Here is a 15,933-nt window from a genome sequence, read left to right on the forward strand (position 1 = left end):
GTATCACTTTAAACACACAGTTAATGTATCATCACACAGTAGTGGTGTATCACTTTCAACACACAGTGGTGTATCAGTATCACACAGTAGTGGTGTATCACTTTCAACACACAGTAGTGGTGTATCACTTTCAACACACAGTAGTGGTGTATCACTTTGAAACACAGTAGTGGTGTATCACTTTCAACACACAGTTAATTAGTATCACACAGTAATGGTATAACACTTTCAACACACAGTTAATTAGTATCACACAGTACTGGTGTATCACTTTCAACACACAGTTAATTAGTATCACACAGTAGTGGTATATCACTTTCAACACACAGTTAATTAGTATCAACGCACAGTAGTGGTGTATCACTTTCAACACACAGTAGTGGTGTATCAGTATCACACAGTAGTGGTGTATCACTTTCAACACACAGTTGTATCAGTTTACAAAGCACAGTAGTGGTGTATCACTTTCAACACACAGTAAGTGGTGTATCACTTTAGTGGTGTATCACTTTCAACACACAGTAGTGGTGTATCATTTCAAAGCACAGTAGTGGTGTATCACTTTCAACACACAGTTAATTAGTATCACAAAATAGTGGTGTATCACTTTCAACACACAGTTAATTAGTATCACACAGTAGTAGGTGTATCACTTTCAACACACAGTCATTCAACACACAGTAGTGGTGTATCACTTCAACACACAGTTAATTAGTATCACACAGTAATAGTGTATCACTTTCAACACACACTAATTAGTATCACACAGAACAGTAGTGGTGTATCACTTTCAACACACAGTTAATTAGTATCAACCAAAGTGGTGTATCACTTTCAACACACAGTTAATTAGTATCACAAAGTAGTGGTGTATCACTTTCAACACACAGTTAATTAGTATCACACAGTAGTGGTGTATCACTTTCAAAACACAGTTAATTAGTATCACACAGTAGTGGTATATCACTTTCAACACACAGTTAATTAGTATCACACAGTAGTAGTACTGTATAACTTTCAACACACAGTTAATTAGTATCACACAGTAGTGGTGTATCACTTTCAACACACAATTAATTAGTATCACACAGTAGTGGTGTATCACTTTCAACACACAGTTAATTAGTATCACACAGTAGTGGTGTATCACTTTCAACACACAGTTAATTAGTATCACAAAGTAATAGTGTATCACTTTCAACACACAGTTAATTAGTATCACACAGTTGTAGTGTATCACTTTCAACACACAGTTAATTAGTATCACTTTCAACGCACAGTAGTGGTGTATCACTTTCAACACACAATAGTGGTGTATCACTATCAAAGTTAATTAGTATCACACAGTAGTGGTGTATCACTTTCAACACACAGTTAATTAGTATCACACAGTAGTGGTGTATCACTTTCAACACACAATTAATTAGTATCACACAGTAGTAGTGTATCACTTTCAACACACAGTTAATTAGTATCACACTGTAGTTTTGTATCACTTCGAACACACAGTTAATTAGTAATACAGAGTAGTGGTATATCACTTTCAACACACAGTAATGGTGTATCACTTTGAACTCACAGTAGTGGTGTATCACTTTCAAACCACAGTAGTGGTGTATCACTTTCAACACACAGTAGTGGTGTATCACTTTCAAACACACATTAGTAGTAGTGGTGTATCACTTTCAACACACAATTAATTAGTATCACACAGTAGTGGTGTATCACTTTCAACACACAGTTAATTAGTATCACAAAGTAGTGGTGTATCACTTTCAACACACAGTTAATTAGTATCACACAGTAGTAGTGTATCACTTTCAACACACAGTTAATTAGTATCACACATAGTAGTAGTGTATCACTTTCAACACACAGTTAATTAGTATCACACAGTAGTGGTGTATCACTTTCAACACACAGTTAATTAGTATCACAAAGTAGTAGTGTATCACTTTCAACACACAGTTAATTGACATCAATTAGGTGTTGTGTATCACTTTCAACATACAGTAGTGGTGTATCACTTTCAACACACAGTTAATTAGTATCACACAGTAGTGGTGTATCACTTTCAACACACAGTTAATTAGTATCACACAGTAGTGGTGTATCACTTTCAACACACAGTTAATTAGTATCACACAGTAGTGGTGTATCACTTTCAACACACAGTTAATTATTATCACACAGTAGTGGTGTATCACTTTCAACACACAGTTAATTAGTATCACACAGTAGTGGTGTATCACTTTCAACACACAGTTAATTAGTATCACACAGTAGTAGTGTATCACTTTCAACACACAGTTAATTAGTATCACAGAGTAATAGTGTATAACTTTCAACACACAATTGATTAGTATCACACAGTAGTGGTGTATCACTTTCAACACACAGTTAATTAGTATCACAAACTAATGGTGTATCACTTTCAACACACAGTTAATTAGTATCACAAAGTAATAGTGTATCACTTTCAACACACAGTTAATTAGTATCACACAGTAGTGGTGTATCACTTTCAACACACAGTTAATTAGTATCACAAAGTAGTGGTGTATCACTTTCAACACACAGTTAATTAGTATCACACAGTAGTAGTGTATCACTTTCAACACACAGTTAATTAGTATCACACAGTAGTGGTGTATCACTTTCAACACACAGTTAATTAGTATCACAAAGTAGTGTGTGTCACTTTCAACACACAGTTTAATCACACAGTTAGTGGTGTATCACTTTCAACACACAGTAGTAGTGGTGTATCACTTTCAACACACAGTTAATTGGTATCACACAGTAGTGGTGTATCACTTTCAACACACAATTAATTAGTATCACACAGTAGTGGTGTATCACTTTCAACACACAGTTAATTAGTATCACACAGTAGTGGTGTATCACTTTCAACACACAGTTAATTAGTATCACACAGTAGTGGTGTATCACTTTCAACACACAGTTAATTAGTATCACAAAGTAGTGGTGTATCACTTTCAACACACAGTTAATTAGTATCACAAAGTAGTGGTGTATCACTTTCAACACACAGTTAATTAGTATCACACAGTAGTGGTGTATCACTTTCAACACACAGTTAATTAGTATTACACAGTAGTGGTGTATCACTTTCAACACACAGTTAATTAGTATCACACAGTAGTGTTGTATCACTTTCAACACACAATTAATTAGTAACACAAAGTAGTAGTGTATCACTTTCAACACACAGTTAATTAGTATCACAAAGTAGTGGTGTATCACTTTCAACACACAATTAATTAGTATCATACAGTAGTGGTGTATCACTTTCAACACACAGTTAATTAGTATCACACAGTAGTGGTGTATCACTTTCAACACACAGTATTAGTGGTGTATCACTTTCAACACACAGTTAATTAGTATCACACAGTAGTAGTGTATCACTTTCAACACACAGTTAATTAGTATCACAAAGTAGTGGTGTATCACTTTCAACACACAGTTAATTAGTATCACAAAGTAGTGGTGTATCACTTTCAACACACAGTTAATTAGTATCACACAGCAGTAGTAGAATATCACTTTCAACACACAGTTGATTAGTATCACACTGTCGTGGTGTATTACTTTAAACACACAGTTAATTAATATCACACAGTAGTGGTGTATCACTTTCAACACACAGTTAATTAGTATCACAAATAAAGTGGTGTATCACTTTCAACACACAGTTAATTAGTATCACAAAGTAGTGGTGTATCACTTTCAACACACAGTTAATTAGTATCACACAGTAGTGGTGTATCACTTTCAACACACAGTTAATTAGTATCACACAGTAGTGGTGTATCACTTTCAACACACAGTTATCACTTTCAACACACAGTAGTGGTGTATCACTTTCAACACACAGTAGTTGTATCACTTTAAACTCAAAGTAGTGGTGTATCACTTTCAACACACAGTACAGTGTATCACTTTCAAACACAGTAGTGGTGTATCACTTTCAAACACAGTAGTGGTGTATCACTTTCAAACACAAGTTAATTAGTATCACCAAAAGTGGTGTATCACTTTCAACACACAGTTAATTAGTATCAAAAGTAGTGGTGTATCACTTTCAACACACAGTTAATTAGTATCACACAGTAGTGGTGTATCACTTTCAACACACAGTTAATTGGTATCACACAGTAGTGGTGTATCACTTTCAACACACAGTTAATTAGTACCACACAGTAGTGGTGTATCACTTTTAAAACGCAGTTAATTAGTATCACACAGTAGTGGTGTATCACTTTCAACACACAGTTAATTAGTATCACAAAGTAGTGGTGTATCACTTTCAACACACAGTTAATTAGTATCACACAGTAGTGGTGTATCACTTTCAACACACAGTTAATTAGTATCACAAAGTAGTGGTGTATCACTTTCAACACACAGTTAATTAGTATCACACAGTAGTGGTATATCACTTTCAACACACAGTTAATTAGTATCACACAGTAGTGGTGTATCACTTTCAACACACAGTTAATTAGTATCACAAAGTAGTAGTGTATCACTTTCAACACACAGTTAATTAGTATCACACAGTAGTGGTGTATCACTTTCAACACACAGTTAATTAGTATCACACAGTAGTGGTGTATCACTTTCAACACACAGTTAATTAGTATCACACAGTAGTGGTGTATCACTTTCAACACACAGTTAATTAGTATCACACAGTAGTGGTGTATCACTTTCAACGCACAGTTAATTAGGATAAAAGTAGTGGTGTATCACTTTCAACACACAGTAGTGGTGTATCACTTTCAACACACAGTTAATTAGTATCACACAGTAGTGGTGTATCACTTTCAACACACAGTTAATTAGTATCACAAAGTAGTAGTGTATCACTTTCAACACACAGTTAATTAGTATCACACAGTAGTGGTGTATCACTTTCAACACACAGTTAATTATTATCACACAGTTGTAGTGTATCACTTTCAACACACAGTTAATTAGTATCAACACACAGTAGTGGTGTATCACTTTCAACACACAGTTAATTAGTATCACACAGTAGTGGTGTATCACTTTAAACGAACTAGTAGTGCTGTATCACTTTCAACACACATTAATTAGTATCACAAAGTGGTGTATCACTTTCAACACACAGTTAATTGGTATCAAAAGTAGTGGTGTATCACTTTCAACACACAGTTAATTAGTATCACACAGTAGTGGTGTATCACTTTCAACACACAGTTAATTAGTATCACACAGTAGTAGTAGTGTATCACTTTCAACACACACTTAATTGACATTAAAAACAGGTTGTGTATTACTTTCAACACACAGTAGAGGTGTATCACTTTCAACACACAGTTGATTAGTATCACACAGTAGTGGTGTATCACTTTCAACACACAATTAATTGGTATCACACAGTAGTGGTATATCACTTTCAACACACAATTAATTGGTATCACACAGTAGTGGTGTATCACTTTCAACACACAGTTAATTAGTATCACACAGTAGTTGTGTATCACTTAGAACACACAGTTAATTAGTATCACACAGTAGTGGTGTATCACTTTCAACACACACTTAATTTAGATAAAAAAGTAATGGTGTATCACTTTCAACACACAGTTAATTAGTATCACCCAGAAGTGGTGTATCAATTTCAACACACAGTTAATTAATATCACAAAGTAGTGGTGTATCACTTTCAACACACAGTTAATTGGTATCACACAGTAGTGGTGTATCACTTTCAACACACAGTTAATTAGTATCACACAGTAGTGGTGTATCACTTTCAACACACAGTTAATTAGTATCACACAGTAGTGGTGTATCACTTTCAACACACAGTTAATTAGGATAAAAAAGTAGTGGTGTATCACTTTCAACACACAGTTTATTAGTATTACACAGTAGTGGTGTATCACTTTCAACACACAGTTAATTAGTATTACACAGTAGTGTTGTATCACTTTCAACACACAATTAATTAGTAACACAAAGGAATAGTGTATCACTTTCAACACACAGTTAATTAGTGTCACAAAGTAGTAGTGTATCACTTTCAACACACAGTTAATTAGTGTCTCAATGTAGTGGTATAACACTTTCAACACACAGTTAAAAAGTATCGCACAGTAGTGTGTATCACTTCCAACACACACTTAATTACTATCACACAGTTGTGGTTTATCACTTTAACACACACTAGTGGTGTATCACTTTCAACGTACAGTAGTGGTGTATTACTTTAAACTCACAGTAGTGGTGTATCACTTTCAAAGCACAGTAGTGGTGTATCACTTTCAACGCACAGTAGTGGTGTATCACTTTCAAAGCACAGTAGTGGTGTATCACTTTCAACACACAGTTAATTAGTATCACACAGTAGTAGTGTATCACTTTCAACACACAGTTAATTAGTATCACACAGTAGTGGTGTATCACTTTCAACACACAGTTAATTAGTATCACACAGTAGTGGTGTATCACTTTCAACACACAGTTAATTAGAATTACAAAGTAGTAGTGTATCACTTTCAACACACACTTAGTTGACATCAAAAAGTAGTGGTGTATCACTTTCAACACACAGTAGAGGTGTATCACTTTCAACACACAGTAGTGGTGTATCACTTTCAACACACAATTAATTGGTATCACACAGTAGTGGTATATCACTTTCAACACACAGTTAATTGGTATCACACAGTAGTGGTGTATCACTTTCAACACACAGTTAATTAGTATCACACAGTAGTGGTGTATCACTTTCAACACACAGTTAATTAGTATCACACAGTAGTGGTGTATCACTTTCAACACACAGTTAATTAGGATAAAAAGGAGTGGTGTATCACTTTGAACACACAGTTAATTAGTATCACACAGTAGTGGTGTATCACTTTCAACACACAGTTAATTAGGATAAAAAAGGAATGGTGTATCACTTTTAACACACAGTTAATTAGTATCACCCAGAAGTGGTGTATCAATTTCAACACACAATTAATAATATCACAAAGTAGTGGTGTATCACTTTTAAAACGCAGTTAATTAGTGTCAAAAAGTAGTGGTGTATCACTTTCAACACACAGTTAATTAGAAGAAAAAAGTAGTGGTGTATCACTCTCAACATACAGTTAATTGGTATCACACAGTAGTAGTGTATCACTTTCAACATGCAGTTAATTAGTATAAAAATGTAGTGGTGTATCACTCTCAACACACAGTAGTAGTGTATGACTTTCAACACACAGTTAATTATTATAACACAATAGTGGTGAATCACTTTTAACACACTGATAATTAGTATCACACACTAGTAGGGTATCACTTTAAACACACAATTAATTAGTATCACACAGTAGTAGTGTATCACTTTCAACACAATTAATTAGTATCACAAAGTTGTAGTGTATCACTTTTAACACACATTTAATTAGTATCACAAAGTAATAGTGTAACACTTTCAACACACAGTTAATTAGTATCACACAGTAGTGGTGTATCACTTTCAACACACAGTTAATTAGTATCACACAGTAGTAGTGTATCACTTTCAACACACAGTTAATTAGTATCACAAAGTAGTGGTGTATCACTTTCAACACACAGTTAATTAGTATCACACAGTAGTGGTGTATCACTTTCAACACACAGTTAATTAGTATCACACAGTAGTAGTGTATCACTTTCAACACACAATTAATTAGTATCACACAGTAGTGGTGTATCACTTTCAACACACAGTTAATTAGTATAAAAAAGTAGTGGTGTATCACTTTCAACACACAGTTAATTAGTATCACACAGTAGTAGTGTATCACTTTCAACACACAGTTAATTAGTATCACACAGTAGTAGTGTATCACTTTCAACACACAGTTAATTAGTATCACAAAGTAGTGGTGTATCACTTTCAACACACAGTTAATTAGTATCACAAAGTAATAGTGTATCACTTTCAACACACAGTTAATTAGTATCACAAAGTAGTGGTGTATCACTTTCAACACACAGTTAATTAGTATCACACAGTAGTAGTGTATCACTTTCAACACACAATTGATTAGTATCACACAGTAGTGGTGTATCACTTCAAACACACAGTTAATTAGTATCACACAGTAGTGGTGTATCACTTTCAACACACAGTTAATTAGTATCACAAAGTAGTGGTGTATCACTTTCAACACACAGTTAATTAGTATCACACAGTAGTGGTGTATCACTTTCAACACACAGTTAATTAGTGTCTCAAAGTAGTGGTATAACACTTTCAACACACAGTTAATAAGTATCACACAGTAGTGTTGTATCACTTTTAACACACACTTAATTACTATCACACAGTTGTGGTGTATCACTTTCAACGAACAGTAGTAATGTATCACTTTCAACGCGCAGTAGTGGTGTATCACTTTCAACGCGCAGTTTATTAGTATCACAGAGTAGTCGTGTATCACTTTCAACACACACTTAATTAGTATCACACAGTAGTGGTGTATCACTTTCAACACACAGTTAATTAGTATCACACAGTGTATCACTTTCAACACACAGTTAATTAGTATCACACAGTAGTAGTAGTGGTGTATCACTTTCAACACACAATTATTTGGTTTCACACTGTAGTTTTGTATCACTTCGAACACACAGTTAATTAGTATCACACAGTAGTAGTGTATCACTTTCAACACACAGTTAATTAGTATCACACAGTAGTGGTGTATCACTTTCAACACACAGTTAATTAGTATCACACAGTAGTGGTGTATCACTTTCAACACACAGTTAATTAGTATCACAAAGTAGTGGTGTATCACTTTCAACACACAGTTAATTAGTATCACAAAAGTAGTGGTGTATCACTTTCAACACACAGTTAATTAGTATCACACAGTAGTAGTGTATCACTTTCAACACACAATTAGTATCACACACATTGGTGTATCACTTTCAAATACACAGTTAATTAGTATCACACAGTAGTGGTGTATCACTTTCAACACACACAGTAGTAGTGTGTAGTGTATCAACACACAGTAGTGGTGTATCACTTTCACAGTTAATTAGTATCACACAGTAGTAGTGTATCACTTTCAACACACAATTAATTTGTATCACAAAGTAGTGGTGTATCACTTTCAACACACAGTTAATTAGTATCACAAAGTAGTAGTAGTAGTATCACACTTTATCACTTTCAACACACAGTTAATTAGTATCACACAGTAGTGGTGTATCACTTTCAACACACAGTTAATTAGTATCACACAGTAGTGGTGTATCACTTTCAACACACAGTTAATTAGTATCACACAGTAGTGGTGTATCACTTTCAACACACAGTTAATTAGTATCACACAGTAGTGGTGTATCACTTTCAACACACAGTTAATTAGCATCACAAAGTAGTGGTGTATCACTTTCAACACACAGTTAATTAGTATCACAAAGTAGTGGTGTATCACTTTCAACACACAGTTAATTAGTGGTGTATCATCACACAGTAGTGGTGTATCACTTTCAACACACAGTTAATTAGTATCACACAGTAGTGGTGTATCACTTTCAACACACAGTTAATTAGTATCACACAGTAGTGGTGTATCACTTTCAACACACAGTTAATTAGTATCACAAAGTAGTGGTGTATCACTTTCAACACACAGTGTATCACTTTCAACAGATTGTTAATTAGTATCACACAGTAGTAGTGTATCACTTTCAACACACAATTAATTTGTATCAAAAAGTAATGGGGTATCACTTTCAACACGCAGTTGATTAGTATCAAAAAGTAGTGGTGTATCACTTTCAACACACAGATAATTAGTATCACACAGTAGTAGTGTATCACTTTCAACACACAGTTAATTAGTATCACACAGTAGTAGTGTATCACTTTCAACACACAGTTAATTAGTATCACAAAAAGTGGTGTATCACTTTCAACACACAGTTAATTAGTATCACAAAGTAGTGGTGTATCACTTTCAACACACAGTTAATTAGTATCACACAGTAGTGGTGTATCACTTTCAACACACAGTTAATTAGTATCACACAGTAGTAGTGTATCACTTTCAACACACAGTTAATTAGTATCACACAGTAGTGGTGTATCACTTTCAACACACACTTAATTAGTATCACACAGTAGTGGTGTATCACTTTCAACACACAGTTAATTAGTATTACACAAGTAGTAGTGTATCACTTTCAACACACAGTTAATTAGTATCACAAAGTAGTGGTGTATCACTTTCAACACACAGTTAATTGTATCACTTTCAACACACAGTAGTGGTGTATCACTTTCAACACACAGTTAATTAGTATCACACAGTAGTGGTGTATCACTTTCAACACACAGTTAATTGGTATCACACAGTAGTGGTGTATCACTTTCAACACACAGTTAATTAGTATCACACAGTAGTGGTGTATCACTTTCAACACACAGTTAATTAGTATCACACAGTAGTGGTGTATCACTTTCAACACACAGTTAATTAGTATCACACAGTAGTGGTGTATCACTTTCAACACACAGTTAATTAGTATCATAAAAAAGTAGTGGTGTATCACTTTCAACACACAGTTAATTAGTATCACACAGTAGTGGTGTATCACTTTCAACACACAGTTAATTAGTATCACACAGTAGTGGTGTATCACTTTCAACACACAGTTAATTAGTATCACACAGTAGTGGTGTATCACTTTCAACACACAGTTAATTAGTATCAACAGTAGTGGTGTATCACTTTCAACACACAGTTAATTAGTATCACACAGTGGTATATCAATTGCAAGGTGTGTATCACTTTCAACACACAGTAGTGGTGTATCACTTTCAACACACAGTTAATTAGTATCACACAGTAGTGGTGTATCACTTTCAACACACAGTTAATTAGTATCACACAGTAGTGGTGTATCACTTTCAACACACAGTTAATTAGTATCACACAGTAGTGGTGTATCACTTTCAACACACAGTTAATTAGTATCACACAGTAGTGGTGTATCACTTTCAACACACAGTTAATTAGTATCACAACAGTAGTGGTGTATCACTTTCAACACACAGTTAATTAGTATCACACAGTAGTAGTGTATCACTTTCAACACACAGTTAATTAGTATCACACAGTAGTGGTGTATCACTTTCAACACACAGTTAATTAGTATCACAAAGTAGTAGTGTGTATCACTTTCAACACACAGTTAATTAGTATCACAAAGTAATAGTGTATCACTTTCAACACACAGTTAATTAGTATCACACAGTAGTGGTGTATCACTTTCAACACACAGTTAATTAGTATCACACAGTAGTGGTGTATCACTTTCAACACACAATTAATTAGTATCACAAAGTAGTGGGGTATGAATTTCAACACACAGTTAATTAGTATCACACAGTAGTAGTGTATCACTTTCAACACACAGTTAATTAGTATCACACAGTAGTGGTGTATCACTTTCAACACACAGTTAATTAGTATCACACAGTAGTGGTGTATCACTTTCAACACACAGTTAATTAGTATCAATTAGTAGTGGTGTATCACTTTCAACACACAGTAGTGGTGTATCACTTTCAACACACAGTAGTAATTATCACTATCAACACACAGTTAATTAGTATAGTGGTGTATCACTTTCAACACACAGTTAATTAGTATCACACAGTAGTGGTGTATCACTTTCAACACACAGTTAATTAGTATCACACAGTAGTGGTGTATCACTTTCAACACACAGTTAATTAGTATCACACAGTAGTGGTGTATCACTTTCAACACACAGTTAATTAGTATCACAAAGTAGTGGTGTATCACTTTCAACACAAAGTTAATTAGTATCACCAAGTAATAGTGTGTCACTTTCAACACACAGATAATTAGTGTCACAAAGAAGTGGTGTATCACTTTCAACACACAGTTAATTAGTATCACAGTAGTAGTAGTATATCACTTTCAACACACAGTTAATTAGTATCACACAGTAGTGGTGTATCACTTTCAACACACAGTTAATTAGTCAGTTCACACACAGTAGTGGTGTATCACTTTCAACACACAGTTAATTAGTATCACACAGTAGTGGTGTATCACTTTCAACACACAGTTAATTAGTATCACACAGTAGTGGTGTATCACTTTCAACACACAGTTAATTAGTATCACACAGTAGTGGTGTATCACTTTCAACACACAGTTAATTAGTATCACAAAGTAGTGGTGTATCACTTTCAACACACAGTTAATTAGTATCACCAAAGTAGTGGTGTATCACTTTCAACACACAGTTAATTTGTGTATCACAAAGTAGTATGGTGTATCACTTTCAACACACAGTTAATTAGTATCACACAGTAGTGGTGTATCACTTTCAACACACAGTTAATTAGTATCACACAGTAGTGGTGTATCACTTTCAACACACAGTTAATTAGTATCACACAGTAGTGGTGTATCACTTTCAACACACAGTTAATTAGTATCACAAAAAGTAGTGGTGTATCACTTTCAACACACAGTTAATTAGTATCACACAGTAGTGGTGTATCACTTTCAACACACAGTTAATTAGGAATGGTGTATCACACAGTAGTAGTAGTGTATCACTTTCAACACACAGTTAATTAGTATCACACAGTAGTAGTGTATCACTTTCAACACACAGTTAATTAGTATCACACAGTAGTGGTGTATCACTTTCAACACACAGTTAATTAGTATCACACAGTAGTGGTGTATCACTTTCAACACACAGTTAATTACTTTATCACACAGTAGTGGTGTATCACTTTCAACACACACATTAATTAGTATCACAACGGCACAGTAGTGGTGTATCACTTTCAACACACAGTTAATTAGTATCACACAGTAGTGGTGTATCACTTTCAACACACATTAATTAGTATCACAAAAGTGGTGTATCACTTTCAACACACAGTTAATTAGTATCACAAAGTAGTGGTGTATCACTTTCAACACACAGTTAATTAGTAGACACAAGTAGTGGTATATCACTTTCAACACACAGTTAATTAGTATCACACAGTAGTAGTATCACTGTATCACTTTCAACACACAGTAGTGGTGTATCACTTTCAACACACAGTTAATTAATATCACAGTAGTTGTGTATCACTTTCAACACACAGTTAATTAGTATCACAAAGTAGTAGTGTATCACTTTCAACACACAGTTAATTGACATCAAAACAGGTTGTGTATCACTTTCAACACACAGTAGAGGGTGTATCACTTTCAACACACAGTTAATTAGTATCACACAGTAGTGGTGTATCACTTTCAACACACAGTTAATTAGGTATCACACAAAGTAGTGGTGTATCACTTTCAACACACAGTTAATTAGTATCACACAGTAGTGGTGTATCACTTTCAACACACAGTTAATTAGTATCACACAGTAGTGGTGTATCACTTTCAAACACACAGTTAATTAGTATCACACAGTAGTGGTGTATCACTTTCAACACACAGTTAATTAGTATATAAAAGTAGTGGTGTATCACTTTCAACACACAGTTAATTAGTATCACACAGTAGTGGTGTATCACTTTCAACACACAATTAATTAATGTCACAAAGTAGTGGTGTATCACTTTCAACACACAGTTAATTAGTATCACACAGTAGTAGGTGTATCACTTTCAACACACAGTTAATTAGTATCATACAGTAGTGGTGTATCACTTTCAACACACAGTTAATTAGTATCACACAGTAGTGGTGTATCACTTTCAACACACACACACAGTAGTGGTGTATCACTTTCAACACACAGTTAATTAGTATCACACAGTAGTAGTGTATCACTTTCAACACACAATTAATTTCTATCACACAGTAGTAGTGTATCACTTTCAACACACAGTTAATTAGTATCACAAAGTAGTAGTGTATCACTTTCAACACACAGTTAATTAGTATCACACAGTAGTTGTGTATCACTTTCAACAACACAGTTAATTAGAATAAAAAGTAGTGGTGTATCACTTTCAACACACAGTTAATTAGTATCATGCAGTAGTGGTGTATCACTTTCAACACACAGTTAATTAGTATCACACAGTAGTGGTGTATCACTTTCAACACACAGTTAATTAGTATCACAAAGTGAAGTAGTGTATCACTTTCAACACACAGTTAATTAGTATCACACAGTAGTGGTGTATCACTTTTCAACACACAGTTAATTAGTATCACACAGTAGTGGTGTATCACTTTCAACACACAGTTAATTAGTATCACACAGTAGTGTGTATCACTTTTCAACACACAGTTAATTAGTATCACACAGTAGTGGTTTATCACTTTAACACACACAGTAGTGTATCACTTTCAACACAGTAGTGGTGTATCACTTTCAACACACAGTAGTGGTGTATCACTTTCAAAGCACAGTAGTGGTGTGTATCACTTTCAACACACAGTAGTGGTGTATCACTATCAAAGCACAGTAGTGGTGTATCACTTTCAACACACAGTTAATTAGTATAACACAGCAGTAGTAGAGTATCACTTTCAACACACAGTTGATTAGTATCACACTGTCGTGGTGTATTACTTTAAACACACAGTTAATTAATATCACACAGTAGTAGTAGTGTATCACTTTCAACACACAGTTAATTAGAATTACAAAGTAGTAGTGTATCACTTTCAACACACACTTATTTGACATCAAAAAGAGGTGATGTATCACTTTCAACACACAGTAGAGGTGTATCACTTTCAACACACAGTAGTGTAGTGGTTGTCACTTCAACACACAGTTAATTGGTATCACACAGTAGTGGTGTATCACTTCTCTAACACACAATTAATTAGTATCACACAGTAGTGGTATATCACTTTCAACACACAGTTAATTAGTATCACACAGTACTTGTGTATCACTTCGAACACACAGTTAATTAGTATCACACAGTAGTGGTGTATCACTTTAAACACACAGTTAATTAGGATAAAAAAGGAGTGGTGTATCACTTTGAACACACAGTTAATTAGTATCACAAAGTAGTGGTGTATCACTTTCAACACACAGTTAATTTGGATCAAAAGTATCATGGTGTATCACTTTCAACACACAGTTAATTAGTATCACACAGAAGTGTGTGTATCACTTCATAACACACAGTTAATTAGTATCACAAAGTAGTGGTGTATCACTTTCAACACACAGTTAATTAGTATCAAAAAGTAGTGGTGTATCACTTTCAACACACAGTTAATTAGTATCAAAAAAAGTAGTGGTGTATCACTTTCAACACACAGTTAATTAGTATCACACAGTAGTAGTGTATCACTTTCAACACACAGTTAATTAGTATAAAAATGTAGTGGTGTATCATTCTCAACAGTAACAGTAGTAGTGTGTATCACTTTCAACAACACAGTTAATTATTATAACACAATAGTGGTGAATCACTTTCAACACACAGTTAATTAGTATCACACAGTAGTAGGGTATCACTTTCCACCTTTGAACAATAACAATTAATTAGTATCACACAGTTAGTAGGTGCGGTGTATCACTTTCAACACACAATTAATTAGTATCACAAAGTAGTAGTGTATCACTTTCAACAATAATATTAATTAGTATCACACAAGTAATAGTGTATCACTTTCAACACACAGTTAATTAGTATCACTGCAGAAAGTAGTATATAACTTTCAACACACAGTTAATTAGTATCACACAGTAGTAGTGTATCACTTTCAACACACAGTTAATTAGTATCACAAAGTAGTGGTGTATCACTTCCCCAACACACAGTTAATTAGTATCACACAGTAGTAGTGTATCACTTTCAACACACACAGTTAATTAGTATCACACAGTAGTAATAGTGTATCA

The sequence above is a fragment of the Tachypleus tridentatus genome, chromosome 7 (assembly GCF_004210375.1).
Source record: "Tachypleus tridentatus isolate NWPU-2018 chromosome 7, ASM421037v1, whole genome shotgun sequence".
Taxonomy (NCBI): domain Eukaryota; kingdom Metazoa; phylum Arthropoda; class Merostomata; order Xiphosura; family Limulidae; genus Tachypleus; species Tachypleus tridentatus.